Genomic DNA, 8,947 nt, shown 5'->3' on the forward strand with positions numbered 1-8,947 from the left:
GGTGCGCGTAGCGGCCGCGGGGTTCTCGGGGTGGGGGGTGCGCGGAGGGGCCGCGGGGTTCTCGGGGGGGGGCGGTGCGCGGAGGGGCCGCGGGGTTCTCGGGGGGGGGCGGTGCGCGGAGGGGCCGCGGGGTTCTCGGGGGGGGGGCGGTGCGCGGAGGGGCTGCGGGGTTCTCGGGGTGGGTTGGTGCGCGAAGGGGCCGCGGGGTTCGCGGAGGGGGGATCGGGGTGGGGGGTGCGCGGAGGGGCCGCGGGGTCCTCGGGGTGGGGGTGCCGCGGCCGGAGGGGGCCCACGCTCCCCGCTCCGAGGGTGTGCGTGTGAGTGGGTGCGTGTGCGATGTCGCTGGCCCGGCGCGGGCCCAGGAGGAAGATGGCGGCCCCCTCGGCGGGTCTGAAATTACCCCCGGAAGCGCCCGCAGGCCCCGCCCCCCGGCCCCGGCGCCGCCCACCCGCAGGCCCCGCCCCCCGGCCCCGGCGCCGCCCACCCGCTGCCCCGCCCCCCGGCCCCGGCGCCGCCCACCCGATGCCCCGCCCCCGGCCCCGGCGCCGGCTCGGCCCTCCCGCCTTCTGCTCCGTTGACTCCCGTGGACGTCAAACCATTGGACCAGGAATTGCTGTGCGTTTATCTGAGCCGCTCCGTCCGCGGGTGCGGGAAGCAGCCTCCCCGAGTGGAGATGATGCTCGGAGGACGGGCTTCAGGCCTCGTTCTTATAAATTATCTTCAAAACGCAAAGGAGTGGGTGACTGACATCCGCTGGCGATAGAAGAGGGGGCGGGGGACGCAAAGCGGGCGCCTCTGGGATTGGATGACAGTGAAGTGATGGGCACGGGCTTCTTCCATCCATGGGCACCGATGGGCACCGATGGACACCGGGCAGTTGGCACAGTGAACGGCTGGCCATTAACTTGAAAACAATAGTAACGAGGTCATGTCCTGGTGCCATGAGTTGTGCCCTGAGGGGTGGGAACCAAAAGGGGAAGTTACAGGTTCCGAAGACATCCTGCAGATCCGTTATCTCAGAATTAGATGCAAAAAGACAAATGGCCCTGTAAAGATCTAATTGATCTTTGGGTGGCGGGGGGGGGGGGGGGGCGGGGGGGGGAGGGGACATGACCACCGACTCTGACCTGTTTGCAGTTAGAGTTCAATTTCAGACCATCCTTGGGGGTTCCTCTAGGTCTCGGGTTTTGCAAGAACACCATGCAGGCCTTCCCTGAGCTGTCAGGTTAGCGCGTGGCCCCTTTTGTCCACACTCGCCTCCCCCTCCTCCCTCTGGGACACGATCCCCAGCTGCCTGTCCCCGGCTGCCCTTGCTTACTGTGTGGGCATCACATCAAAGGTCCCCTCCTGCCGTAGCCGGTGTGGCTCAGTGGATAGAGCGTTGGCCTGCGGACTGAAGGGTCCCAGGTTCGATTCCGGTCAAGGGCATGTACCTTGGTTTCAGGCACATCCCCAGTGGGGGGTGTGAAGGAGGCGGCTGATCGATGTTTCTCTCTCATGGATGTTTCTAACTCTCTATCCCTCTTCCTTCCTCTCTGTAAAAAAATCAATAAAATATATTTTTTTAAAAAAGGGTCCCCTCCTCCACCATGAGGCTGCCCTGCGGTTCCTGGTGCCTAGTACCGAGCTAAAGTCACCTGTGCGCTTTCACCCCAGTGGACCAGGGCTCCCTGCGGGCAGGACTCTGCCTTGAAGTCCCTCCCCTGCATATAGTAGTTGCTCAATAAACACTTGTCGAGGGGGTGAATGTAACAGACCGTGGACCCCTCCTCTGTGGGGGCCCACGCTGGCCCCACACGCACTCTCTGGCCTCACCCTCCTGGAATGACCCGGATAGAAGTCCCTGCTACTCTGACCAGCCAGCCTTCCTGGGTGATGTGTCCCGCAATGTGACGCTGGCCGGGCAGAGGGAGCTGGGCAAAGCCTGGAAGTGGGAACGGGGTGGACAGATAGGGCCAGCGAGGCCAGAGCTGGGAGCACAGTGGTGTAATGGGAGGTCACAGTGAGGCAGTGTGGGACCCCGGATGGAGGGAGCTGGGGTGTGGGGGAACGCAGGAGGCCCTGGAAGAGTTAGGCAGGTGGGGCGTGACTGCTGGCTTTGAAAGAACTGGAACAGCCTGGAGGCGGGGCAGGGAGAGGGTTCGACTCCCAGAGAACACAAGGGTATAAAATGAGAGAGCAGATCACTTAGGTGTTTCCGTGTTCATGATCACATTTTAATATGTCAAAGGAAGTCATCACATCGCAAAGCTTGACTTCAGCGCCCCTGGCCAGGAACCTCGCGGAGCCAGTGCTTCCTAGGCCAGCCCCGCCTGGGTGCCCTCTCCAGGGAGGCCTGGGAGCAGGTCACCCGCCCTGCTCACCCCCCCGTCGCTTCTCAGTTTCCTCACGTGCCTTACTGCACCTGGACTGATGGCGGGTCTTCTGGTGACACTCGGAGCTCACTGAGCTGGCTGCCCCGATGAATCACCCTCCGCAGCCATGAAGACCCACATGGAGCTTTTCCTGGAAGGACCCGTCACCTCACTGGCATTAAAGAGACAAAACCTAAACACCGTTTAGATTGAGGCCATAAGTGCCGGTCCAGCAAACAACCCCACAAACACAGGCGTAGGATGGAATCCATTTTCCTGCCTTGAATATGTACTTGTGGACTCAAAAAGGAAGTCGCTTTCCTCCTAAAGTTATGTATGCTATGACTTCCTCTCCTTTTCTTTTTTTTCAATCCTCACCCCAAGATGTGTTCTTATTGATTTCAGAGAGGAAGGGAGAGGGAGGGAGAGAGAAACATCAATGGGTTACCTCCTGTTCACACCCCAACCAAGGATCAAACCCACAGCCTTTCAGGGTAAGGGATAATGCTTCAACCAACTGAGCCACAGCGGCCAGAGAGCCTCTCTTAAGATCATTTTAACTATCTATTTCTTCCCTTGTTTATCTGTGTGAATTTCCTCATGATTATTTCTGTCCAGAAAATTTAAGGTTGTTCACAACATGAATGATTGAGGCATTTTGCTCTCCCTGCAGTAAATCCTGCCTGCGTTTACACCACGGGCACATTTCACTGAGCAAAGCCCAAAAGGGGATTTCACTCCTGGCTTTATCTGGAAGCCTCCCTTGAACCTGACCTGCCCGCCAGGCCTGTGGCCTGACCCCGGCCTTACCCTGGCTCCTGCTTGGCTGTGTGACCCTGTCCGCGGTCACACATGAACTTGAGGAGGTCACACACCTGGCGCAGAAGTGGACAAAGGCTGAAAATGAAGCCAAAACGGGGGGTGGATTCTGTCTGCTTGTGGCCCCACGTGGTCAGGACAGTTGCTTAGGAGCTCTGGACAGTCACGACTCCCGTGTCACTGGACACCCCTTGCAGCCGCGCCCTCCAGCCCGCGTGGCCCCAGGCCCCATCCTCTCCCAACTGCCCCAGCGCTGGCGAGGGACTGGCCGGGGGGTGTTTGTTTTGCTCAATTACTGATCTGGGCCTCGACTCCCCGGTTTCTGCCCGGGGTTTGGGCCTGCTGGCATCGCCGGCGAGACCCACCGGGGCCCAGGACTTGCTCTTTCCAGGGACACGGTTAGCATTCCTTCCCCTCTTCTCGGGGCTCCCTGGGTGACCTGCCTGCACCTTGGGAGGCAGGTGTCTCTCAGGTGGAGAGGGAGGTAGATTTCCCAGACCCCACGGGGCTGCTCACCTGTAGGAAAGGAGGGCGACCTCGGGGGGTGTGGGGTGGGGTGCAGGAGAGACCGGGGTGACGTTGACGGGTGCTTCCTCCTGCTCTGGGGACTCAGACCAAGGGGGTGGGTTCAGTTGCCATTCACTGTGTGACCACAGGCCCGGCCTCTGTTCTCAGCCTCCTCCTCCAAGAGAGGGCGTGGGGTCTTTAAGACGCTCCCACTTCTGATATTTTATGCTGGGTGTACGTTCCCTCAGACTTTAAAAAAAATTTTTTTTTATTGATTTCAGAGAGGAAGGGAGAGGGAGAGAAAGATAGAAACATCAATGATGAGAGAGAATCATGGATCGGCTGCCTCCTGCACGCCCCCCACTGGGGATCGAACCCGCAATCTGGGCCTGTGCCCTGACCGGGAATCGAACCCTCACCTCCTGGTTCACAGGTCAACACTCAACCACTGAGCCAGGCCGGCCAGACCCCTCAGGCTTTTTATTTTGAGAAATGTCCAATGTACAGAGAATTTGCAAAAATAGTACAAGGAACTCTGATTCTCCAACTGTTATCATGTGACCCCCCCCCCCCCCTCCACTTTATCGACCCGTCTGCTGACCCGTGGAGCGTAGCGGCAGTGAGTGGGCCTTTACTTCCGCACGCGTGGCTCCTGAGACCAAGGCCGAGGTTCCACCGCGGGCAATGACACACCGAGGAAATGTGCCATTGATACGACGCTATCTCCGGATCCCAGGCCTCATTCCTCCGCCCGGGGCCCCATGGTGCCCTGCTCGCTGCTGTTTTTTCTGGCCCAGCTCTAAGCCCAGGCCAGGCGTGGCGTTTACTAGGCAGGTTCCTTTGGGCTCCTTTAATCTGGAGGCTTGGATCAGAGGCCAGGTGATGAGTGGGCAGCTGTGGGCGCCCGCCAGGCCTCCCTCCTGTAAAGGGAACTTCACTTTGATACCGTGTGAAAATGTCATCGGTTAATGCTTTTAGCATCCGTTAATGGTCCGTGCCTGAACCAATTACCATGGAGGCGGGGTAACAGGTTTACAGGCGCTTTGGGAGAAACAAAAGAGCTTTGTCGGTTTCCTCAAGGTCCTTCAGCCAAAGAACAGAGCCGCCCCAGGCCCTGTGGCTTCCTGGGCCTGTCCTGTCCTGCGAGGCCCCTGCTCTCAGGTGTTTGATCCTGGGAGAGGCTGGGAGGCGGGGCAGAGAAGCCATCAGGGTCTTACAGCGTGGAGGAAACTGCGGGAAACTGCGGCCAGAGGGGAGAGCAGTGGGCAGTACAGAGTGGCTCCTCCATGGACCGGGAAGGAGGCTTTGGGGCCAATTGGAGCACAAAGTTTCAGGGTCCAGGTTGGGGCCGCCTGACCCCTGGCAGGCCCTCTGGTCCCCGCCCGCTACCTGTGCAGACCTAGGTGGTCAGATTTAGCAAATAAAAACACAAGGTTCCCGATTACATTCGAATTTCAGGTAAACAATGAATAATTGTGTGGTATGTGCCCCAAATACGGCACTTGAATATAGTTATACTTAAAACCCAGCCACCATGTTGTGAGGAAGCCCAAGCCGCCCATAGAGAGGCCCGCGTGGAAAGGAGCCGAGGCCTCTGACCCCCAGCTCAGCTGAGCCCCCAGCCAACGGCCAGCACCAACTTTGCCAACCATGTGAGGACACCATCTCCGGCCCCCAGTGGAGCCACCCCACCTGACACCCTGGGGAGCAGAGATGTGCCAACCCCCCACCCCCCTCACCCCCCACACAAGCCCTGCTCAGAACTCACATTCATGAGCAAATGAACAGACTGTTATTTTTCATAGCACTAAGTTTTAGTGGTTGGTTACACAATAATAGTTAACTGGGGAAAGCCTCATGAAGAAACTCTCCCCATTTTACAGATGAGAAACTGAGGCACGGGGGATTGAAATCCTTCACCCGGGGTCTCCCAGCCAGTTAGTGGGAACTGGCATTTGAAATCAAATTCTTCATGTTGTATTTTGATGAACGGATGTTCTTAATTTTAATGAAGTTCAGATGATTAGTTTTATGATTAATATGTTTTTTAAACATGTTTTTATTGATTTAGGAGAGAGAGAAGAAGGGAGAGGGAGACAGAAAAATCAATGATGAGAGAGAATCATTGAGCAGCTGCCTCCTGCACTCCCCCTACTGGGGATTGACCCCACAACTCACAATGGTCCTGGTATCTCATCTGACCTTCACGTAAGGTCCTGGTGTCCCAGCACGTGGAGTGCTACCATGTATCTGACCAAGTTCCACTGAGAGATATTTAGTTTGTTCCTAATTTTTCACCATTTTGGACAAAACTGTGGGGAAGACCCTTGCAGGTATATCTTTGCATCGCCCCAACTATTTCCAAAAAATAAATGCTTAGACGTGGAATTTCTTGGGCAAAGAGAGAGCAAAGTTTAACGATTCCTGGTAATACAGCCAGAAGGCCAATGGGCACCCTGTGCGAGAGGCATTTTCTAGGAGCGTCATAACAAATCATGACAAACTGGCTGGCTTCAGAAAACAGACATTTATTCTCTCCCAGGTCCGGAGGCCAGAAGCCTGGAACGCAGGTTGGTTCCTCCTGGGGGCCCTGAGGGAGAAACCTTCCGCTGCCTCTCCTGGCTCCTGGCGCTGCCCCCAGCCTTGGTGTTTCTCGGCTTGCAGCCGCATATGGACAACGTCCGCCTCCACCCTCTCTCTGTCCTCTCCCCTCCTGTAAGGATGCCAACCTGGGGATTTAGGGCCCATCCTCAATCCCGGATGATTTAATCTTGAAACCTTTAAGATTCTGCAAAGACCTCTTTCCCAATCAGGTCGCAGCCTGAGGCTCCAGGTGAAGGGAACTTGTTGGTAGACAAGGTGTTCCCAGCTTGGGTTTAAGCTGTGGGCACCTGGGGCTCAGGCAGAGCTGGGCGGGTCTGGGCAGGCCAGTCCTGGCTGACAAAAGCCTGGCTGACAGGTGTTTGTGTCAGGGGCTGAGCAGCCGCCTGGGGAGGGGAGCCAGCCTGGGGGGGAGGGGGAAGGTACATGCACGGGAGCTGGGCACCACAATTTCTGCCCTTTCTGAGCACTTGCCAGCACTGTTCCAGGTGCCATGTGTGGTAAGCTGGGCCCAAAACAAAGTTAGCCGTGGAGGGAAGAGGTATTCGGAGTCCATCTCACGGTGTCCATCACTGGCTTTGGTCTCTGAGCCACCCCGGGGCCTGGGCTGCCTACGCTGGTTTTTGTTTGTTTGTTTTTAATCCTCACCCGGGGATATTTTTCCATTGATTTTTAGAGAGAGTAGGAGAGGGAAAGACAGAAATATCGATGTGAGAGAAACATCGATGGGTTGCCTCCTGCATGAGCCCCGACCAGGGCCCAGGCCAAGAAGGAGCCTACAACTGAGGTACATGCCCTTGACCAGAATCAAACCTGGGACCCTTCAGTCCAAAGGCTGATGCTCTATCTGCTGAGCCACACCGGCTGGGGCCTGGGCTGCCTGCTCTGGAAGGCCAGACTCTGAGCTCCGCCCTCCTGCATAGAACCAGGGAGGGCAGGGCCGGCCAGGCGGCCTCGTCACTAAGGCGTCCAGCTTTCAGCAAGAAGGAAGCAAACCGCAGCCAGGCTACTCGGATGGACAGACTGGCTGACTGTGGGCACCACGGGGGAGGCACCAAGGGCCCCCGAAGGTGTAAGGTCCAGAATGCTCCTGGTTGAAGAGCTGGTGCTATTGAGCGCTTCCTGTGTGCCAGGCGCTGTTATAATCCATTCAATCCCCACAATAAGCCAATGTGCGTTTCAGCCGGGGAAACTGAGGCACCAAGCTATTTAGTGAGATGCCGAAGGTGGCACAGCCAGTGAGTGCTGGAGGGGATGCAAAGCCAAGGCTGGCTGGCTCCAAAGTCCAAGTGCTTAGGTGGGGGGTGGGGTGAGAGGTTGTGGGGGGAGATGCACTACCACCTGGGGGCAGAAACCAGGAACTTACTGAAATCCCTTGAATAACTCACCAAATCAAAGGAGGTGGCTTGGGAAAGCTGGAGGATGACCAGGGCTCCCCTCCCCACCTCTTTGCCTCTCTCTGCCAGTGATGGGTGTCTTCCCACTTGGGTGGGCCGCCCATGATCCACCAGCGGTGATCAGAGAGGAAAAATCCTGGGGAAGAACTCTGATTGGTCTGTTTTGTTATGTGTCCGATTTTGGACCAATCAGTGCCACCAAGGGGCTGGCACTCTCCCATTGGCCCAGTTTGGGTCAGGTGCCTACCCCTTAGCTAATCACTCTGGTGAGGGAGGCAGGGTCAAGTCGGGGGAGATTGGTTTCTCCCATTGGGATGACAGGGCTGGTGCCAAGTGGGTGCAGGAGGGTCCCCATGAGAAGGGGACCGCACCCTTGTGACCTCGGGGGGAGCTGCCTCTTGGTGGGGGTCACCACTGGATCCTAGAGCTGGAGAAGGCTCCATTCTTGACTTGCTGTGTGACCTTGGGCAAGGAGAGGATGGGAGGGTGCTCTAGGGACCTCAAAAAGCTGCATAATGATATGCAAACGAAGGCGGAAGAGAGAACGCCACCCTAGAACAGGGCACTGTGCCAGGTGCTTGCCTGTGTGGAGAGTTAGGATCAGAGATCATAATCTGGGCTTCTCTCGTCTTCCCCTGTATTTCCGCCTTCCTTTCCTGTGCTCACCTCCCCAGGGGACCATCTGGGCGGAGCTGAAAGCCAGCAGCCTGTCTGGAGTGGGGAGAGGGTTCCCAGCACGGACAGAGCTCCCTGGGGACGCAAACAGGAGGAAGAGCTCCCAGCCCTGACCAGGGAGGGGACCCAGGGCTGGGGCGAGAGAGGGCCTAAGGGAGGTCCATTGATTCCTGGGCCAAGGGGCCTGCCCCCTCCCCCGCCCCGCCCGCCCCCGCACTACTGCAGGCCCATAGGACGTCTTATGTGAGTTGGAGAAAGGTGCTGATGTTACCAGACAGGGACTGGGCCCGAGTGGGCCTGCCTAGGGCCAGCTGGTGGTGTGTGGGTTTTTGATTGCCTGCAAGAAAGATTTCACAATACAAAAAGAAATCTAAAAATAAAATAAAAAATAATAAAGATTTCCCAATATAAGCCCAGGTGATCTTGAGAATATGTTGATTCAAGTTGGGGACAGTGGCCCAGCCGGAGGGGCTCAGTGGCTGAGTGTCAACCTATGAACCTTCCGGATCTGACTGTAAATTGCTTGGCCAGTTTGTTCAGTGTCTCAGTTTCTCATTCTACTTGCCCAGAGGTTCCCCAGCTTCTTACTATTCA

The sequence above is a fragment of the Myotis nattereri genome, assembly GCF_964212035.1.
Source record: "Myotis nattereri genome assembly, chromosome: 2".
NCBI lineage: Eukaryota > Metazoa > Chordata > Mammalia > Chiroptera > Vespertilionidae > Myotis > Myotis nattereri.